This window comes from Equus przewalskii, chromosome 21, assembly GCF_037783145.1.
Source record: "Equus przewalskii isolate Varuska chromosome 21, EquPr2, whole genome shotgun sequence".
Classification (NCBI taxonomy): Eukaryota; Metazoa; Chordata; class Mammalia; order Perissodactyla; family Equidae; genus Equus; species Equus przewalskii.
The window spans coordinates 39,723,261-39,744,397 of NC_091851.1; the positions used below are offsets into that span (position 1 = coordinate 39,723,261).

The following is a 21,137-nucleotide window of genomic DNA, read 5'->3' on the forward strand; positions in this document are numbered from 1 at the left end:
TGAACTGTGCTATGGAGAGGCCCATGTGGAAGGACAGTGATGATGGCCTCTGGCCAACAGCCAGTGAGGCGATGAGGCCTTTAGCCCAATGGTCCACAAGTAACTGAATCCTGTCAACAACCACGTGTGTGAGCTTGGAAGTGGACCTGTCCCCAGTCAAGCCTTCAGATGAGACCCCAGCCCTGGCCAACAACTTGATTAACATCCTTGTGAGAGACCTGGAGACAAGACCCAGCTAAGCTATGCTTTGATTCCTGACCCACAGAAACTCTGAAATAATATTTTTTGTTTTAAGGCCCTAAGTTTTGGGGTAATTTGCTATATAGCAATCAATGTATATTATATATCTCTACTTGGAGGTTTGGGCAGTGCCAGCCTTTTAGCCTCATAGCTCCAAGGAAAAAAAAAGATAAAGTGCCTTTTTTCTGATCACCCAAACAAAAGTCCCAGGATCTAGCCCAGGTTAGGCCTGACTGGCTTGCTTTGGGTCATATGCCCATCCTTTAGACCAGGAGTTGGCAAACCACAGCCTGCGGGCCAAATCTGGCCCACTGCCTGTTCCTGTAAATAAGGTTTCATGGGACCCCGCCTCAGTCATTTACACGTATTGCCTATGGCTGCTTTTGTGCTAAAACGGCAGAGCTGAGTAGCTGCAACAGAGACCGGATGACCCTCTCCACCTAAAATATTTACTATCCACTATTTCTGTTGAAACCAGCAATCATTTCTGTCACTTTTGAAAAAATCTGCTCACCCTTGCTTTAGACCAGTAACTTTGACCAAGGTCATAGGGTACTACTATGATTGGCCAAGTATGAGACACGTGCTCTCCCCGCATGCAGGCGGTGTGTAAGCCCATTTGAAGCATATGGGCTGAAACTAGGGGTGGAGTGGATCCCCAAGGAAAATCTAGGAAATGCTAAGAGAAGAAGGTGGCAGAGGGAGCTGAGGCTCAGGGCCTTGACAATGAACATTTATGGTTTTGTCTAACTATGCCACCCTCCTTCCTTTGGGGGTCTATAGTCATGTGCTGCATAACGACATTTCAGTCATGGACAGACCCCTATACCACAGTGGTCCCATAAGATTAGTACCATGTAGCCTAGGTGTGTAGTAGGCTATACCATCTAGGTTTGTGTAAATACACTCTATGATGTTCGTACAATGACAAAATAGCCTAATGACGCATTTCTCAGAATGTGTTCCCGTCATTAAGCGATACATGACTGTAGTTCAAGTGGGGCTGCCTGTATGGAAAGCCATGGCTGGGCAGAGGAGTGGGCTACTGGCCAGGATGGGCTCGTCCCAGCTCTCCATATCCCCCTGACCACAGAGCTGCTCTAGCACTGGGCGTGCGCCTCAGTGGAGAAGAACCCATGGGGTATTTTTATACCAAAGCAAGAGAGAGAAGGACTGCTCTCCGGGTTTGCTGAATTGGGATGATGTTAAGCTGGAGTTGCCTGTGACCGCATCCTTCTGCCGTGTACAGAAAACCCACTGGCAGGGGGAAAGAATAAAGCCAAGCAAAGGCCAGCAGTGATGAGAATACTCATGAAAAAGGCCACACAAGACGACCTTCCTGGGTTAGGTCCCGAGGTCCCTGAAGCAGTGCTGACCCTGGTGTTTCTTTCTTAGATTCTGGAAACTACCTAGTCTCCATCCAGAAAGTCATCCTTTTACTTCTGCTAGGTTTACTGTGTTTTCTGTTACTTGTAACCAAAAGTGCTGACACTAGATGGTCAAGCTGTAGAGAAAGGCCAGAGAGGGCCTGCCCTCACCTGCAGTCAGGAGGAAGCGAAACCCCTAAATAAGCAGAAGCCATGAGGTAAGCAAAAGATGCAGAAGAGAGGGTGAGGCGCAGAACAGAAAAAAGAAAACCAAACAAACAGATCAACGTGGAGTATCTGAGGCTCATTGACGGCCGAGAAAATACCCGAGCATTCCCAGCACTGATAAACTTTAGTTCCAGCTTCTCATCTCCTGCACGCCTGGTGCTCAAGCTGTTAGTGTTTTGCCTGCGGATACTTTCATATATATATTTTTTTTCTGCTTTATCTCCCCAACCCACCCCCGTACACAGTTGTATATCTTAGTTGCAGGTCCTTCTAGTTGTGGGATGTGGGACGCCGCCTCAACGTGGCCTGACAAGCGGTGCCATGTCCGCGCCCAGGATCCAAACCCTGGGCCGCTGCAGCGGAGCGTATGAACTTAACCACTTGGCCACGGAGCCGGCCCCTCATACATTTTTATTAGCCCCTGGGTCTTAGAGGCATCGAAGCCCTGGTTTAAAAGTCCCTTTAAGAATGAACTAGTTTCAGGAGCTGGCCCCGTGGCCAAGTGGTTAAGTTCACGCACTCTGCTTTGGCAGCCCAGGGTTTCACTGGTTTGAATCCTGGGTGCAGACATGGCACTGCTCATCAGGCCACGTTGAGGCGGCGTCCCACATGCCACAACTAGAAGGACCCACAACTAAAATATACAATTATGTACCGGGGGGATTGGGGGAGAAAAAGGAAAAATAAAAAAACTCTAAAAAAAAAAAAAAGAAAAAAAGAATGAACTAGTTTCACATGAGCTGTATGGAATAATTTCTGAATCTTCAGCCCAGAGAGGGTGGAGTGAAACCATCCACCCATTCAAGGTGTAGAAAAAGTCCCTGATACAAAGTAGGTGTTCAACAAACTTTTACTGCCTGAATCCTGAATGAAAGATACGTTGTGAAATGAAAGAAAAAAGAAAGGCAAGCTACAAGACAATATGTGGTGTAAGCACCCAATAAAAATAATCAAAGAAAAAGTAGAAACAAAAACTATACATCTAAGTTGTGTAAGCATGTGATTACTTTTGGGGGGAGAGGCGAGAATCCAGTGTGGGAAGGAGAATAATTTCTCATTATAGACCACATTGAAATGTTCCAAGTTTTTCACTCTGTGCATGTATTACCTTTTCAAATAAAAATGTACTGTCCTGGACAGATAGATGATAAAGCAGAAATTGTAACATGTTGATGACAGAATCTTCATGGAAAGAATATGGGTGTTTACTAGAAAAAATTTTCGACTTTGCTCTATGATTGAAACTTTTTACAAAACAAATTGTTGGGACATTTTTACTTTAAAAAGTTCCCCTCTATGATGAAATCAAAGGGCAGCCCTGGAGCACGGGTGCCCATCCAGCTCTCAGGAGGGACAGTCCCCTGGTGGTGGTGGAGGTGTCTTTCTGCATAGAGGTGCCAAGGTTTGCACTGTTAGAGTGAAGACATCTGAGCAGGATTTTTAGATAAGTGCAAGGACTGAGTGTAAAGCAATGATTCTACGTTAGTACGGCCTCAAATTCTGCCCAGTAGGAGTCCTTGGTAATGGTTGGTGACAAGAGATCCAATCAGAGCTTTCTTCTTTGGGGGTGTATCAATTAGAGCTCGTTGATTACAAGCAACAGAAACTGACTCTGGCCCACTGAACCGGAGCAGGAATTCATTGGCAGCAAGGGGGCTGAGAGCATCAATGGGAGGAATGGAGAGTCTGGCTCAGGTGATGGGCAGAAAGTGAGGCAGGCCAAACAGGTGTAATCATGACCAAGGTACCCTGCTGGGACTGTCTGCTTGGGATGCTGCAGGGGGACATCTCTGGTACTGATGCTGGAAACCCCTAAGCTGAACCCCACTGCCCGCAGAAAACACTGCTGCAGCCATCACACGCTGTTACACCTCTGTTGAAATGCTGCTCCTGTGAATGAATTTTTCATCCCTCCCTGTGGCTTTTGCTGCTTGCTCCGTCTTGGGCAGGAGCACCTAACTGGCCAGGCCTGGGTCATGTGCTTGTCCTCCAGCTGCAAGGAAGTGGGGGAGTAGCTGATGCTCCCCAGGCTGTACAGTGGGGGAGGGAGTAGGATACTGCCGTCCACTCAAGTGAACACAATGACAGATGCGCTCTGCACAGGAACGGGCTGGATATCAAGCAGCCCTAATACTGACAAGTATGAGCTTCGGATGGCTTAACCAAAGAGACATATGCACTGAGAAAGCAGATCATTAGCGCTGTCACTATATATGCCTATATTAATCGACTGCCTACTATGTGCCACTATATATGGCTACATTAGTTGGCTGCCTCCTATATACTTAATATGTATTATTTAATCTTTCCTTATAAGATTGCAGGTAGGTACTGTTATTACTTTTATTATTCCCATCATAGAGAAGAAGAGACTGAGGTTCAGAGAGGTTAGGTCACTTGTCTGGGCCGTATCTCTGGGAAGATGCAGAGCTGGGATTTGAACCCACTTCTTTTTGACTCCATTCACTATCCTCACTGCCAATTGTTCCAGTTCTCCATGGGCCTGCTGTACCACCTGGGCATGAGAGGTCTTTGAATGACAGTCTTTAACTGCTTAAAGGTAACTTGGGTGTGTCTATGCTGTCTACACTGGATTAGGTTGAAAGACCCTCTGTAAAGATTCATCTGTAAAGATGAATGCTGATTTGCTAACTTGCAGGAACTTTTAATACTGAAAAGAATGTTAAGTTCTTGTTGAGCCTTCGGCAGACCAATCCTTCCAATTAGTCTCAACTCTGCGTATCTTTCTGAAGACACATGGTAACTCAGACTAGCTCAAAATGAATGGAATCCTCTTGAGGAAGCTGTGAAGTCTCTTAAAAGCCAAGGCATCTCCAGCACATTATTCCTTTCACGTGTCTTCTCCTGGGAGGCACTGAGTCTCAGAGCCAAGTGGGAAAGTGATGCCCCAAACAAAAGACGCCCATCAGGTCGTAGGAAGATTGAGGGGGAAGACCTATGGACAGATTTTCCTTTCTCTTTCCCATAAAAGGGAACTGACCATAAATTAAAAAGGAAAGAAAAAAGAAAAAAAAATGGGAAGGAAAAGGAGGCAAGAAAAGATGGGAAGAAGAGACCTGTGGTATTTGCACTCAGATTTTACAAGGACAAATACTTTTTTCATCACGCTTGTGTTAAAAGTGGTTTTAAAGTGGCATTGTAGGGAAAGCATTATTTCATTCATTCAAATAAAGGCTGAACACTGGATATGGTGATTCAGGAGGCAATCATCAATTGAGGATTTCACTAATAGGTCCTGTGGAATGAGTCAGTTTTTGCTGTGTAACAAACAACCTCAAAATCTCAGTGGCTCTCCTCAACAAGTGTTTCTTTTCTTTTTTATGGGTCTGTGAGTTTGCCGTGGCTCTGCTGGATTTGGTTCTAGGCTGTGGGTTGGGTTGAGGTCGGCTCCAAGTGTCTGCTCATTTCTCCTTGGGTCCTTAGCTACGCAGGGCCTGTTCTTCTCGTGACAGGTCATTTGAGAACAAGAGGATGAGCCACATTGCACAGACATATTTAAAACCCCTTTTCCCATCAGGTCCACAAGTGCTCCACTGACCAAAGCAAGTCACACGGCTTCGCCCAAAGTCAATGGGCAGGGAAGCCACCCACCCACCCATGATGCCAATGGGCAAGAGAGGATCAATATAAAGCCAGGGAAGGAGGGCCAATGTGGAAACAAAGATATCATCTGCCATACTAACATTGAAAATAAGAATACAATCACACAGGGAAGAATAAACAGATTGATGAAGGCTCACAGATCTATTTAATAATAATAATAATAATAAAGTAATAATAGTAATAATAAATTTATATCTAAAGCATTAGGTCAAGAACCCAAACTCTGATGAGCTTTGTGGCATGTGACTTGTTATTTTTCTTGGAAAACAGAGCCAGGGGATGTGAAACTCTAATTTTTGCCTTGGGTTGTGTTGCTGCATTCCACCACTAGGGAGAAGCATTAGTCATTATTTTATAGCTTCTGGGCTTTGGCCTTCCATCACGAAGGGCATGTTGGAAGCTGACTTACTCCTGCTTTCCCAGCATAATTATCAGTAGCGCCACCCCACTGTCAAAGGTGTCCCAGTTTGGATGATGAACTATATGACCGTCCTATCTACATGGTATAAATGTGGTATTTTTCCTCCAGAAATAAAGAACTTCCCCAGGAGCTGGCACTCCACAAGGAGCACTAACCATTTTTTTTTCCTTTCTTTTCTAGAAAAATGCTCCAAATACAAATGACCTCTCTCCCTCCAGACCTTCATCTGTTCCAGTCCACCTTAGAATGCTCACCCTCTGTTTTCCTGTTCCCTGCTCTCAACTCTGTGGCTCCTATTTAATAGTCACGTTGACTTCCCACAGCAGCCTCCCCTGGGTCTTCCAGATCTGGCTTGTATGGCTTCCTCGTTGTGCTGCTGTCTCCCCCATTAGAGCATTTATGTGCTGTGACAAATGCTTATTTGCCTGTCTACCTTACTAGACTGTGAACCCCCCAGAGGGCAAGGATCCTGCCTGCCTTGTGTCCCCACCATGCCCTTCTGGCAATCAGTATTTGCTGAATGAATGCAATTGTTATTACTGTTTTACTTACTATTATAAAATATGGCAGACATGCAAAAAACATAGAGAATAATACTGCCCTCGACCCCATTTTCTACCTGTTCCTCTTGCCCTTGCCCACTCTTCTCTGGGCCACATTAACCTCAAACACCCTGGGCACATTTCTATTTTAGGGTTTTTGCACTGGCTGTTCCCTCTGCCTGGAACGCTCTGTCTTGATATCCACATGGCTCTCCCCAACCCCCATTCCAGTCTTTGTTCCAAGCTTCACTTTTCCAGGAGGCCTTCCCTGACCACCCTATTTAATACTGCGACCCCTCTCCTTGTACTAACTGCCCTCTCTCCTCAGCACTTATCGCCTTCTACGACGCTGTAGGATTGTGTACTGTGTGTTGTTCTGTTCCCCACGGGAGAAGTAGACTCCACAAGGGCAAGGATCACGCTCCCTGTTTGCTCATGATGCCTCCCAAGTTTCCAGAACTGTACTGGCACATAGTAGGTGCTCAAGAAACACTCATTGAATGAATGAATGAATGAGTTCAATGAACATTTACTGAGCATGTTCGTCCAGGGGTTAGAGTGGTTAGAATCAGTCTCACCCTCAAGACCCACGATTTTGATAGAGGAAAGGACAAGACAACGACAGTGGCACTTGAGACAATAAGCTGCTTCAAGGCAGTGGCTCAGTCGTACAATCTAGTGTCCTCATAGCTCCTTGCGCCCTGTTACAAGTTCCATACATGCACCCAGAATGAGTCTACCTGTGAACTGATGAAGTCGTAACAGCCAGTGATGTCCAGAACGTTCGCCCTGTAGTCTCCCTTTTCCTAGGAACTGCATTACACCCAACGCCACTTTTAAAGTTCAGTGGGGTACCTCTCAGGGGAAGATAATACTGAAAAAATACAGCCCAAGACAAATGACTATCATCATTGGCCAAGAACCACAAAATCAGCAGTAAAACTTAACTACGTCCTAAATTCTTTAAAAATGTTATAGTTAGCATTTTGAAAAAGATAAATTGGTTTAAGGAAGAATACTCAAAAGTACTATTTTATTTACAATTTGCAAAAAAATCTTGGCTATCCTAAGAAACCATGTTTTAAAAATACAAATAAATATACATTTGTGTGTTAAACAAACGTACATGTGATATGTGTGTGGACAGATGCGTTTCCCGAGAACTAAGGCTGCCAGTATTGTGCCAGAAGAAATCTCGAGATTTCTCGAGAACCAAATCTCGAGAGAGTTGGTTGTGGGAGGCAGCAGTTAAATGTTTAATAAGTACCTGGCACACAGTAAGTGCTCAATAAATGTTAGTTTGCTAAAAGAATAGAGTAGCACTTGGCCAGGTACCTCTACCTTTTCCACTCATCTTAGAGAAGTGTGTCAGTTCCTTGCCAGGGCCCACCGTGTTCATATTGGCCACTGGGCTAGAATCAGCTGCTTTGTTTGTGTTCATGCAAAGCTGGACAAATGTGCCCTGTTTGCTACTGGATTCCAACCCAGGATTCCGGCTCCAAAGCAACATCTTATCAGTGCAGTCATGCATTGCTTAACGACGCATGTGAAGCATCGTTATGATATGTTCACTGTGTGAACATCAAAGAGTGCACTTACACAAACCTAGATGGTATAGACTGCTACACACCTAGGCTCTGTGGTACGTATGGCACCACTGTCATATGTGCGGTCCGTCCTTGACCGAAATGCTGTTATGTGGTACATGACTCTATATGATTCAAGTCAAATTAAATAAACTAGCTGTGTAACCCAGGGCCAGCTGCTTACCTATTCTGTTGCTTAGCCTTATCAGCCCTAAAATGGTGATGGTAATAATAGCTTCTGAATAGAGCTGCTGGGGATGTTCAATGAATTAACGTCAGTGACACAGAGTAACTGCTCAATAGGAAGTGGGTTTTACAATAAAAATTCACAAATAATTCTAAAACCCTAAATATATGCATATCTTAAAAATTAGGGCAAACAGTGGAAACAACCCAAATTTCCACCAACTGGTGAATGGATAAATAAAATGCAGTATATCCACACAATGGAATATTATTCAGCCATAAAAAGGAAAGAAGTACTGACACATGCTACAACATGGATGAATCCTGAAACATTAGGCTAAAGTGTCAGATACAAAAGATCCCAGATGGAACAATTCCAATTATGTGAAATGCCCAGAATAGGCAAACCCACAGAGACAGAAAGATTAGTGGTTACCAGAAGTTGGGAAGAGGGGGGAATGGAGAGTGACTGCTAATGGGGATAGTGTTTCCTCTTGGGGTGATGAAAATGTTCTTCAATTTGATACTGGTAATAGCTGCACAATTGTGTGACTATACTAAAAACTATTGAATTATATACTTTAAAAGGTGAATTTTATGGTATGAATTATATCTCAATAAAATGTTACAAAAAAATAACTAGGGCAGAACAAAGCTAAGTAAATATCTTTCTGCTCAACCTGTTTCTTTGTCCTGTAGAATGAAAACTCTCACATTCCTCCTGTCTTAGTTATAATCTCCCAGCCCCTGGGGGCCACTTTCTCCATTAGGCACAGCGGGTGTAATGCTCGGGGCCTGTGAAAGTGCTTTCATTTCTTTTAAAATCAGAAGAAAAAAACCTTAATGCACTCCAGCCTGGATTATATTCATCTTTATGCCCATACAGTTGTAAAATGTTATTTTATTTTATTTTATTTTGAGGAAGATTAGCCCTGAGCTAACATCTGCTGCCAATCTTCCTCTTTTTGCTGAGGAAGACTGGCCCTGAGCTAACATCCGTGCCCATCTGCCTGTACTTTATATGTGGGACGCCTACCACAGCATGGCTTGCCAAGTGGTGCCATGTCTGCGTCTGGGATCCAAACCCACAAACCCCAGGCCACGGAAGGGGAACATGTGAACGTAACCCCTGTGCCACCCGGCCGGCCCATATAATTTTAAATATGATATATTTATATATATATATATGATATATATATATATCTGTGTGTGGAGGAAGGGGCACTGTGCAGGCAAAGTGCCCACAGCCCAGGACACTGGCAGTGTGACCCTGCTGCATCCCAATATTTCAATGGTAAACTGAAACCTTTCTTGGAGCTTGTGTTCTCCGGTTTGGGGATTTGTTGGGGGCCCTCCTTTGCTCTCATGATACCAGGATGAAGTCATAGGCACCAAGTGAAATTAGAAAACTAAACCAAACCAAATGAAAAGTGGACTTCTGCCTCTGCTCATTACCCACTAGCCAGATGCTCAACACTGGGGGAAGGAAGCATGAAGCCAGTAATGAAGTATGGATTGGGGCTCAAGTGCAATTAGGCCAGTGACCAGCAGAGTGGCCTTGGGCAAGTCACGTGACCTCCATCTCTTGCCTCTGTTTCCCCATCTCACTGAAAGTGCAGCAATAGGTCAGCAAAAGAGCATTTTCAGGAGTGAAGTGTTGGTTGAAGGAGGAGTTCACCCTCTCTGCAGGCTGCGTTCTCTGAACTTGCAGTTCATGCTGGAGACTAGGAAGTCCTGTGGTGGAAAGCCCCATGTGCTCAATCTAGTTCCTCAGACAACCTCAGATAACCTCTGACCTCAAGAAAGGTCAGTATCACAGCAACAAAGGAACTAGGAGTGGTGGAGGAGAAAAACGATTGCAGATTTTATCTGAGATCCTTAACTGAAATCTTTCCTGAAGACCCAATGCTGGCCAATGAATCAAAGAGAAATTTCAGCTGCAAGCATTCTGTTTTTATTGCTCAGAGGAGAATTCTTCTGAAGACAACACAAGGAAAGGTCAAATTTTAACAAAAAAAGCAGAAGTAGCTAGGATCTATAGCGGGCTGTGTTCCAGGACCCAACCCTTGAATTCTTGGTGTCTTCAGGAGAGCCCATGTGAACCTAGACCCCAGCCAGCTCAGACCGGCTCCCTTGGATCAAGCACAGCAGAATTGTGTTGAACCCAAAATTGAAATATTTGGATGTGTATAAGAAGCTCATAGCAAAGATGTTAACTTTGAATGCCCAAAATTATCATTGTAAACTAAGGCACAACAAAATGGGGCCGCCATTCCCATACTAGGAAGGTTCACCCAACCCTGCCACCGCCATGTTGACAGTCTGGAGACGCGTGGGTGGGTGGGAGTCAGGCGAAGTGGACTCCTGCAAACAAGCCCTGATTCAGAAGGTTGGGTAAAGGTCGTGACCAGCCGAAACAGGCCGATTAGAAGAAGGGCAGATGATTTCAGCGCTGGCTCTACCTTTCTGCCTCTTCCAGTTAACAGCCCTGTGACCTTGGGCAGGTCTCCGAGCTTCCCTAAGACTCTGGTTCTCTACCCTAGTATTTCCCATATTGCCTGGATCAGAAAAATCCCCAAAGGTGCTAGATATAAAATACAGGTTCTCAGGCCCCCACCCCAATGCACTATATCAGAATTTCCAGAGCTGGGCTGTGGCTGTGGGCATTTTTACAAGTTTTCTAGGTCACTCCTATACCAGGCAAGTTGGGAACACATCCTTCTCAGCACGATGTGGGTGATGATAGGACGTCCCTCAGGGGTCATCAGGAGGAGCACGAGATTATTATTTAATGATAATACGCAGAGTATCTAGCACTGTGTTGGCTCATCATGAGTCACTAAATGTTAGCTGTTATCTTGGAAAATCATTATTGCCATTTATTTAGTAAATATTTATTATGCACCTACTGTGTGCCAGGTACTTCGCTACATATTGGGGTCTAATGGTGGACAGAGTTCCTGTCCTCATGGAGCATGCTCCCTGCCAGTGGGAATGATGCACAGTAAGCAAATAAGGACACAGATGAGCCTTTCATTATAAGTGAAAACTGTCAATACAACGAGGCTCCTGTGAAAGCACTGACTTAACTGTACTTTGGGAGGAGGACGGTACCTTACTCCTGGGATCTGCAGGAAGAGGGGTGGGAAGTGGGAGACAAGAAATTTCTAGATGGAATAGAGAGACTGCGGAAAGGAGCTGAAGTGCGCTGCAGAAACAGAAAGGTTTGTTTATATTCAACAGCCTCTTTCATGCTGGGCACTGACCTACGTCAGGGCTTCTAACGTCGGCACTGCAGACCATTTGGGCAAATCAAAATCCTGTGTTTGTTTTCTCAGGGTGCTCAGGATACGACACATTCAAACACGAGATTGCCTATTTGCCATGTGTGGCAAGGTGCTGTCTCTGAACTTTCTTTGTAATAATACTTGCGCTTGACTTTGAAGCCAGTTATTTAAAGCAATCACTCCAAAGCCACTGTGGAAGATGCACACTGGGGAAGAGTAATCTTTTGGCAGTCCTTGGCTATAAGTTAATTAAGGTGAATCTGGATACCGTCCTGTAGCGCTCCCTCCTAAGAATATCTCCAAAGATTCCTTCTGTTCACCCGCTCCCTGACCGCCGAGTGTCTGTGATTGCAAGTTTAAGAAACCCTGATCTAAACCAACATCCTCATCTTACCTGAGGATTCTTAGTTCCAGAGAGATTGTAAAGAGCCGGAGCCCTTGAAAGGAGTTAATGAGATAGCAGGTACTAGAATCTAAGGACTCTTGGCTCCACTTCAAATTCACGTTCAGATTTTCATGTTGTAAAATATGGGCCCAACCTGGGCTGGCCCAGTGGCGTAGTGGTTGAGTTGGAGCGCTGAGCTTTGGCGGCCTGGGGTTCGCTGGTTTGGATCCCAGGGGTGGACCTAAACACTGCTCATCAAGCCATGCTGTGGCGGCACCCCAGATACCAAATAGAGGAAGGCTGGCACAGATCTTAGCTCAGGGCCAATCTTCCTCACCAAACAAAAATAAAAACAAAACCACCCCTGCTCAACCACAAAGCTACTTCAGTTACAGAATTAATCTGGCTATAGTTGAGTTGGTTGAAAAGGAGTTGGGCTTTACTGTAAAAAGTGCCAACTTAAAAAAAGGTGAACTGTAAATGAGAACTACAGTAACAAAAATGGAACTCAGCAAATATGAAATGAGAATTATAGATAACATCATTTAGTAGCTACACTATATGGAAAGCCATTATGCAATCTATTATTTTAATTGACTTGTCATATTTTGGAGCAGAGAATGTTTTGCTCTATTTGCAAAAATGCAGTTTTTAAAAAGTACATCCTAAAATAACGGAGAATGGATAGGTAGATTATTTTCTTTTTGATTTCCAATGACAGTTGGTAAGGTTGAAGCCAATGGCTTGGTCTTTGTCACAAACACTGGGTTGTTTTTCCATCCAGCTTGGTGAGGAGAACATCTTTCTGGGACAACCATCCATCCTAAAGGGAAGATGAGGCCTGGCTGCCTGAGGTGCCCCGCTCCGGGAGCTCCCTGTGGTCTGTGGCATCTTGGCTTGAATCATCCTTCATCCTTCAGTGAAGCAGTGCGATTCCTCCCTTCTTCAGGTAGGATGATTCCCAAATGCAGGAAGTACCACCCCTCCCCACTGAGAGCTAAACACTGAAGCAGATTTACTGAGAAGCACATTTACTGACCTCCCCTTCTTGAGACTCATTTAAATTTTCATGTTAACTCCTAATCTTAGGGGCCAGGGCAGGGCCTGGGGCAAGGGTTGGCAAACTGGGGCCCAACGTCTGTTTTTGTGTGGTCCGTGAGGTAGGAAGAGCTTTTACATTTTTTTTTTAAAGATTTTCTTTTTTTCCTTTTTCTCCCCAAAGCCCCCCGCTACATAGTTGTATATTCTTAGTTGTGGGTCCTTCTAGTTGTGGCATGTGGGACGCTGCCTCAGCATGGCTCAATGAGTGGTGCCATGTCCGCACCCAGGATTCAAACCGACGAAACACTGGGCCGCCTGCAGCAGAGTGCGCGAACTTAACCACTGGGCCACGGGGCCAGCCCCGAGTTTTTACATTTTTTAAAAGGTTGAAAAAAAAAATAGTATTTTGTGACACATGAAAATTACATGAAATTCAGATTTTGATGCCCATAAGCAAAGTTTTCTTGGAACACAGACACACCCACTCCTTTACATGTCTGTGACTACTTTCACGCTACAGTAGCAGAGTTGAGTAGTTGCAACAAAGACCATGTGGCCCGCAGAGCTGCAAATATTTACTATCCGGCCCTTTACACATAAAGTCAGCTGAACTCTGCTCCGGGGCAAGGGTCTTCAACTGAGGTTCTTGTATTTTGGGAATATACAAAGATTTTTCAAGAGGTGCATGGGCATGATTAAGGAAATCCAGACCCTCAACTTTCATGTGTACTTTTTCCTAAAATTGATCCTCTAAGAACACATCCAGAAGGTAGCTCACTTTAAATAATCCATACTAAATCAGTGCATGGAACTGTAAAATCTCTGGGACGCACGCACAAAAGGACAGAATGTTGGAAATGGTGGTTTCAGTGTTAAAAAGGTAAATGCTCCATGACTGGGAAAGAAATCTCAGGTGGACTGTAGTTCTTTGCTTTTCAGAAAATTGACCCAATTAATTATGATTGATCACTATGTGATTTTTCTGGCATGTAATTCAGAAGGAATTGAAATAATGGAGAAGCGTTGCTGTAACAATAAAATGTCCACTTCTATATCCTTGTAAAAATTAATAAAGGGAAACCTCATTTAAAATGGAGTCAAGAGGGGCCGCGCTCTGTGGCCAAGTGGTTAAGTTCACGTGCTCCGCTGCGGCAGCCCAGGGTTTCGCCGGTTTGGATCCTGGGCATGGACATGGCACCGCTCGTCAGGCCATGCTGAGGCAGAGTCCCATATGCTACAACTAGAAGGACCTGCAACTAAGATATACAACTATGGACCAGGGGGGATTTGGGGGAGATAAAGCAGAAAAAAAAAAAAAAAGCTTGGCAGCAGTTAGCTCAGATGCCAATCTTTAAGAAAAAAAAAAAAGATTGGCAACAGTTAAAAAAAAAAAAGGAGTGAGGTGGCCAGAAGGAGGAGCTCCCAGGGAGTACCATGGGAGGTCAATCACAGCAAAGATAGTCATTTGCCAACCCCAACAGAAAGAAGTTTCAACAAGAAAGAAACATCAATTACAGGAAGAAATGTACGTTGTATCCCAAATAGAAATCGACTACCCCAGCAACTCAGCCAGTGAGAAACCATCACCATGAGGCACTCTTGCTTTTCTCCAATGGACTTTTGTTCAAAACAACCTCTTGCAATTTCTTCCTTTTCCCTATAAAATAGCATCTTTCACTTTGATCGCTGGACTTGCCTATGGCTTTTGCCACAGCATGCAGGCCCTAACTTGCAATTCTTTGTTTTTTCCTGGAATAAACTCATTTTGCTGGTAAAATAACTGGCTGTTTTATTTTTAAGGTCAACAGTCTTTTCTATGTGAATGAGACCTCTCAAAGTTTATATCAATAAAAAAGAAAATTGGGAATATAACTGAAAATTACCTGTATGTCATTCTAGCAGTTGGTAAAAAAAAAACTTTTTTTAAGTGATATTAATCAAGGATATGTAAGCTGATTAAAAATTAGGCCTATCTCATTAAGATATACATTAACAGTAAAATTTTGCTTATATTTAATAATTATTTATCAAAATGTGTAATATATTTACATTATCTACAAAATTAAAAATTTATTTCTAATGATAATTTGATGCAGAAGAAATGTTTAAATCTTGGAGCCCTATGGTCATAGGGAATTAAAAAATGTAAATTTCAATTTACATAACCATAATTTTGTTGCCGAGAATTAGATGAAATGAACAACAAAAAATTTTCAAGATTAATAATGTTTTCTATTTTTAAGTCCCTCCCTCTATTCTGGAAGCTTCAGGGACTGATTCTCTCAACTGATTGGCCGAGGCGAGAGACCTCCCCAATTTTTTTCCTGGTAACACTGCCATTTGGTCTCAACTTTGCTGGTCACTGGATCTAGGGCATCCAAGAATTGGATCAGATCAGTCTATCTCCACTAGAATAGAATTTAAAGATTCCTGAAGAGAAAAGAATCCTATGTTCAGAGGTATCGCTGATCTGCCAAGAGAAAAGAAACACCACTGTACCCTTTCTGAGGAGTATACGCAAGAAATTACTCTAACTGAATAAAGATAAAATCAGAGTAAAGATGTGAAATGGGGAAGAAGAAGCGTATAAGAGATTATGGTAAACGATGAATGTTGTAATCTTGGGTTCAGTCTAAATGGGTGATGGTAATTTGGGAATTATAAAGTACGAGACATAATATAGGGCAAAAGATCACAAAAGCCTGGAAATAAACTCGTGAGCTCTCTCTGCAAAACTCAGGATTTGGGGAGGGAGGGGTGTAGAAAGAGATGAGGTCCAAGTCGTCCTCTTACGTGGGGGGAGATTTAACGGAAGGTTGGGGCACAGTTAATATTTCTATTTGATGTAGCAATAGAGAAATGTAAAAGTAATTGTTAAATCTGGAGAGTAACGATTAGCAGAATGGAGACATACAGAAGAACTTTCGAGAGCAAAGGGAAAAGTTGGAAAAGGAGAAAGTCACAAAGTTTAATAAGTGGCAAATATTAAGACAGAAGCACATAATACTAAGTATTTGTTATTATGATAAATGCACACATTTGAATTCTTCTACCAAAGACAGAGAAGCTGGTAAAGAAAGACATTAAGCAACAGAGTAAGCAAAGATAAACCAGGCAAATGTAATAAAATTTAAAATAGGACATAGAACATTGTTATGAGACAAAGGGTAATTTAAGGTCAAAAGCTATTAAATGGAAAGAACAGGTGTATAAAATGTAAAACTGACAAAGAACATATAATAGCCACAAACTTATATTCATCAAACAACATATGGCAAAATATAATTGAACAAAACACCCTAGTAATTTAAGAAAAGCTTGATAAAAAGGCACAATGATAGTGAGAGGTTTAAAAATACTTCTTTCAAAGTTTATCAAGTAGACAAAAACTACGAGAGGTTTCAAAGAAGGGAGTAACAAAGTCAACATGCTCGATTCATAGATAACCATCAGGCATTTCAAAAACTGGTCAGGTACATGCCATGAAGAAAACTAATAAATTATAAAAAGCATATTATTTTACAGGTCACATTCTCAGACCAAAACCCATGAATATCAGAAACCAAAAATCAAAATTAGTTTCACAAATTGTAACTACTTGAAAAATAAGAAACGTATATATAACTTTATATAACCCTCAGATTCTATCTTCCCACCCACCAAACCAACCCACCCACTGTAACCTGAAACCTGAAATAACCATAAACCTGAAATAACAAAGCATGTAGAAATTTATCAAAGAAGCACATTTTATATAAAAATCTATAGGAATATGGATGTCATGAAAATGTTTGAAAGACTCTGAAATAGGCAAAAAAGAATCCTGAGTGTCCTGGCAGTTCCCAGCTCTGGGTTATCTGATTCTAGAGGAGTGAGTGCCTTTCATTGTTTTTGAGATATTTTACAACTTTGTGAGTTATGGAAACATATAATAACGCAAATAGCTTGTCCACAGGAATGCAAACAGACTTCATCTGGTGGAATGTAACTGATTATTGCCCTGGAGATACTGACCCGTTTTGCATGTCTGTAAATTCATTTCAGCATTCCTGATTGCCTGTGTAAGTATGCATTCGTTGAATTCTCCTCAAACCTGTAGTAACATCTTACTGATCCTCATTACATAATGAGTTAAATAAAATCTCTAACACATGTTCATTTTACATTTGTAGGACAGTCACAGTTTTAACTTTTTAAAAAATTCTATTTTGAGCCAGCTCTGATGGTCCAGTGGTTAAGGTTTGGCATGCTGTCCTTTGGCAGCCTGGGTTTGGTTCTCGGGCATGGAACCACACCCCTCGTCTATAGTAGCCATGCTGTGGTGGTGGCTCGCACAGAAAAACTAGAAGGACTCACAACTAGAATATACAACTATGTACTGGGGCTTTGGGGAGAAAAAAAGAGAGAGGAGGATTGGCAACAGATGTTAGTTCAGGGCGAATCTTATCCAGCAAAATAAAGTTATCTTTTAACATAGGTGAGCTTAGAATGGAAAATAGATGCATTACATTCATTTATTATTAAAGGCTGAAAATAAGTAAACACAGGAAATCAGAATCACAAGATAAACAGAAAGAAAAGCAGGGGAAAGAATAAAGATGAAAGACAAAAGCTGAAATGAATAAAATGGAAGGGGGTAGAGGAGGAATAAATAAAAGGAAAAGCTTTACTTTTATTTTTATGCAAATGATAAAAAAGATAAACTCTTAGCAAACTACCTAAGGAGAAGACTGAAAATACAACCCCCCCCGCCAAAAACCAACAGTAATAAGAAAATTACTAATTACTAATTAGTATCACTAATTACTACTAAGAAAACGCCAAAGATTTTAAAATAATATTAGGAGAATGTTAAATAGCATTATAGGGTTACAGATTTGAAAATTTAGAGGGAAATGAATGATTTTTTTCTTTTGTAAAATATAAATTACCAAAATTGATCCAAATGAGATCTAAAAGATGAACAGACTGGGAATTACAGAAAAAATTGGAAAGTTTGTTAAAGATGTTCATCAGCCCAGATAATAAACAGATACTTCCTGAGATACTCAAATTATTGCTGGTCTCTGAAAAAGAAGGAAAGAGCCCCAATTTACTTTCAGAGTAGTATAACCTAAAATGAACAAAGAGGCAAAAATCAGACAGAGCACAAAAAAAACTAGAGATCAATTGCACTTATGCAGATAGGTGTAAAAATGTCAAATAAATTACTAGTAAATGAGATCCAGCAAAGTATTCGAAGAATTATCCACACGACCAAGAAGGTTTGCTTCCGGAACGCAGGGTGATTCAGTGCCAGGCTATGTCCTACCCTAATTCACCACATCAGCATGGTGAGGTGCAAAACCCAAATAGTTAACGTCGAAAGATACTTGATAAAATTCAGCAACCCACTCAGATAAAAACTCTAAGTAAAAACTAGAGGAGAAGAAAATGACCTAAGAACTATAAAAACCACCCCTCAAAGGAGCAGTGCACATCACATGAACTTGGGAAATTCTAAAGTCATTCAAATTAACATCAGAGATGCAATGAGGATGCAGCTGGATCAACCATCGTTTGCAGGCTCCAGCTAATGCAGTTGGACAAGAAAACAAACTAAGAGTATAAATACTGCAGGGGAAGAGAGAAAACAACCTGGCAATGAGACGGCTGTATCATAACCAGCATAAATCAAGTTCATCAGAGACCAAGAGTTTCTAATATACACTTATTGTCAATTAACAAGAATTTTTCACTAAGGTAGTCCAATATACACAAATATACAAATAGAGCTATTCTTTGTGATTGCAACAAATAACTGTTTTAAAATGGAAAAAATCTTATTTATAATTACAATAAAATTACATCATAAAATATAGGCCTTATATAATAAGAATAGATTATATATGAAGAAAACTATATAATTTTATCAAATAATGTTTACAACAGGATTTGAATAAAGGTTTTTGGGTGGAAGGTTTAACAGTTTTAAAAAAACATTCTTTTTATAAGTTCATATATCACATTGATGCAATTTTAATCAAAATCCTCAAAAGATTTTCTTTTTGGAGGAGGATAACATGACAGTTCATTTGGAAAAATGAATATATCTAAGAATTGCTAAGAAAATTTTGGAAAAGAATAGCTGGGGGAAACTTTGTAAGTCTAAAGGATACAAAAGCTTAGCTTAATGCTAATATAATAAAATATGTGATGCTGGCAAACCAGAGAAGCTAGAAAGATCAGTGGGACAAAACAGAGATTCCAGAAATCGATCCAAGTGTATTTGGGAACTTCATCTAAAGGTGAAATTAGGATTTCAGTTTGGAGGAAAATAATATGTTATGTAACAAATGGCCCTGGTCTATGTGGGCAGGCAAACTCTGGTATCACACATATGTAAATATGAATTCTTGCTGCAGTAAGACGCTAACTAAAAAGAAACAAACAATAAAAATATTAAAGAAAAAAACCTATCTCAGGGGAAGAGGGGACTTCCCTAGAAAACACAGGAGCTACAAATGAAGCAACAGAAGAAACCGACTGCATAAAAAGAGTTGTTTTCACGTGGTAAAGCACCACAAGGAAAGTGAAAAGACAAATGACAGGAAGGGAGGAAACTCAGCAACAGGTGACAGACATGGCGTTCATATCCCCAAGTTCCCAACAACCCAAGGAGAAAAATAAGGGAGTATGAGTTAAAGGTTCATAGACGAGAACAATGCAAATGATCAACAAGTCTATGCAGAGATGCCACAGAGATGCAGATCAAAACACCACCTAGGGAAACGCACAAAGAGCAGATAAATCATTTCACTCATCAGACTGACAAAACTTCAAAGATTGATAATACCCAGGAATGGCAAGAGTTGGAGCCCCCACCAAAGATGAGGCTACCATTTTGAAAAAGTGATCTGAGTCTATGCAAGTACAAACTATGGAAACGTTGAAATGCCGAAAGCACAGCCGAATATGAGGAATTATGTAAGACGTTGACTGCGGCAGTCTGTCATGGTAAACAAACACAAAAGCAACCTAAATATGCATGAATAGGGTGATGGTTGATAAAGCTTGGCATATTCATACTACTACTTTTTGCTTAAAAAGTTAGGGATAGCCGTACTGCCCCACAGCACTGTTAATAAACGGGATAAGAGCAAGTTGCAGAGAAATGGACATAGTGTGACACATCTACTACAAAAATAGGAAAAAAGCCCTGTCCGTGCTGTCTTTGGAATCTATGTATGTTGGTATGAACACAGGGACAATTAATATTACTTACCTTGGGTGGGGTTAGGATAGGAAGGGCTGAAGACTACTGACGTGCTTTTTGTATAATTCTGTAAACAGTTTATTGCAAGGAACAAGTTTTGCTGTTGTAGTTTGTAAAGACAAAAATCCAAATATGCACAGTGTGTATGTATATGCATGACTGTGTATGCACGTGTCTATGTAGATAGGGAGGGCGGCAGCTAGGTGGAGATATAAAATACAAAAAGAAATACAGCATATAAAAAGTATGCCCAATTCAACCCCAACCGTATAACTGGAGTGGAAAACATTCATACATAAGCACAGGAGAAGAGATTAGAAGGACGCCTATTCAAAGTGGCTACAATGTTTACACTGGGTAGTAAAATTGTTAGTGCCTTCAATTCTTTCTTAATATGTTTCCCATTATTTTCTACCTTGAATACACATTACATTCATAATCAGGAAAAAAATCCTTTCAAAGTTGAAAAGGAGGGCACTCTGGGAAGAAAGATGTAGAAAACAGGTTTGTGACAATAGAAGTTCCCCAGCTAAAATGCAGTCGCTGAAGAGTTTCCTAAAGAGCTACAAGCAATAATTCTAAAGCAATGAAATTATTAAAATACTAACATACACACACTGTAAGCCTTTTCAATTTCTTACCAAACCATAGTTAATGGCTCATTATTACTAATGCCGATATGGAAATAAAGAAATCCTGGCAAAGAAAACACAGCGAGTTATCAGACTTGTATTCAAACATTAAGGGTCAAAGAAAGGCGACAAAGCCGAGTTGTAACTCTTCATCTATTTCTTAAAGGAAGTGGACTCTCCATTTCCGGCAGGCAACCCTCAAGGTTTCCAGCATCACCATCTTGTATATTTCCTTGGTTTGTTATTACTGTAAAAAAGTGAAAAATCATGGGGCCAGCCAGGTGGTGCAGCAGTTAAGTTCGCACGTTCCGCTTTGGTGGCCCAGGGTTTGCCGGTTCGGATC

At 41.6% G+C, this 21,137-nt stretch overlaps 1 protein-coding gene across 3 annotated transcripts in view; it reads right to left on the reverse strand.

Moving 5' to 3' along the window:
* The window catches only part of ZFP64 (ZFP64 zinc finger protein), a 99,486-nt gene that overhangs the window by 47,905 nt on the left and 30,444 nt on the right, over nucleotides 1–21,137 (reverse strand). The window lies entirely within an intron of this gene.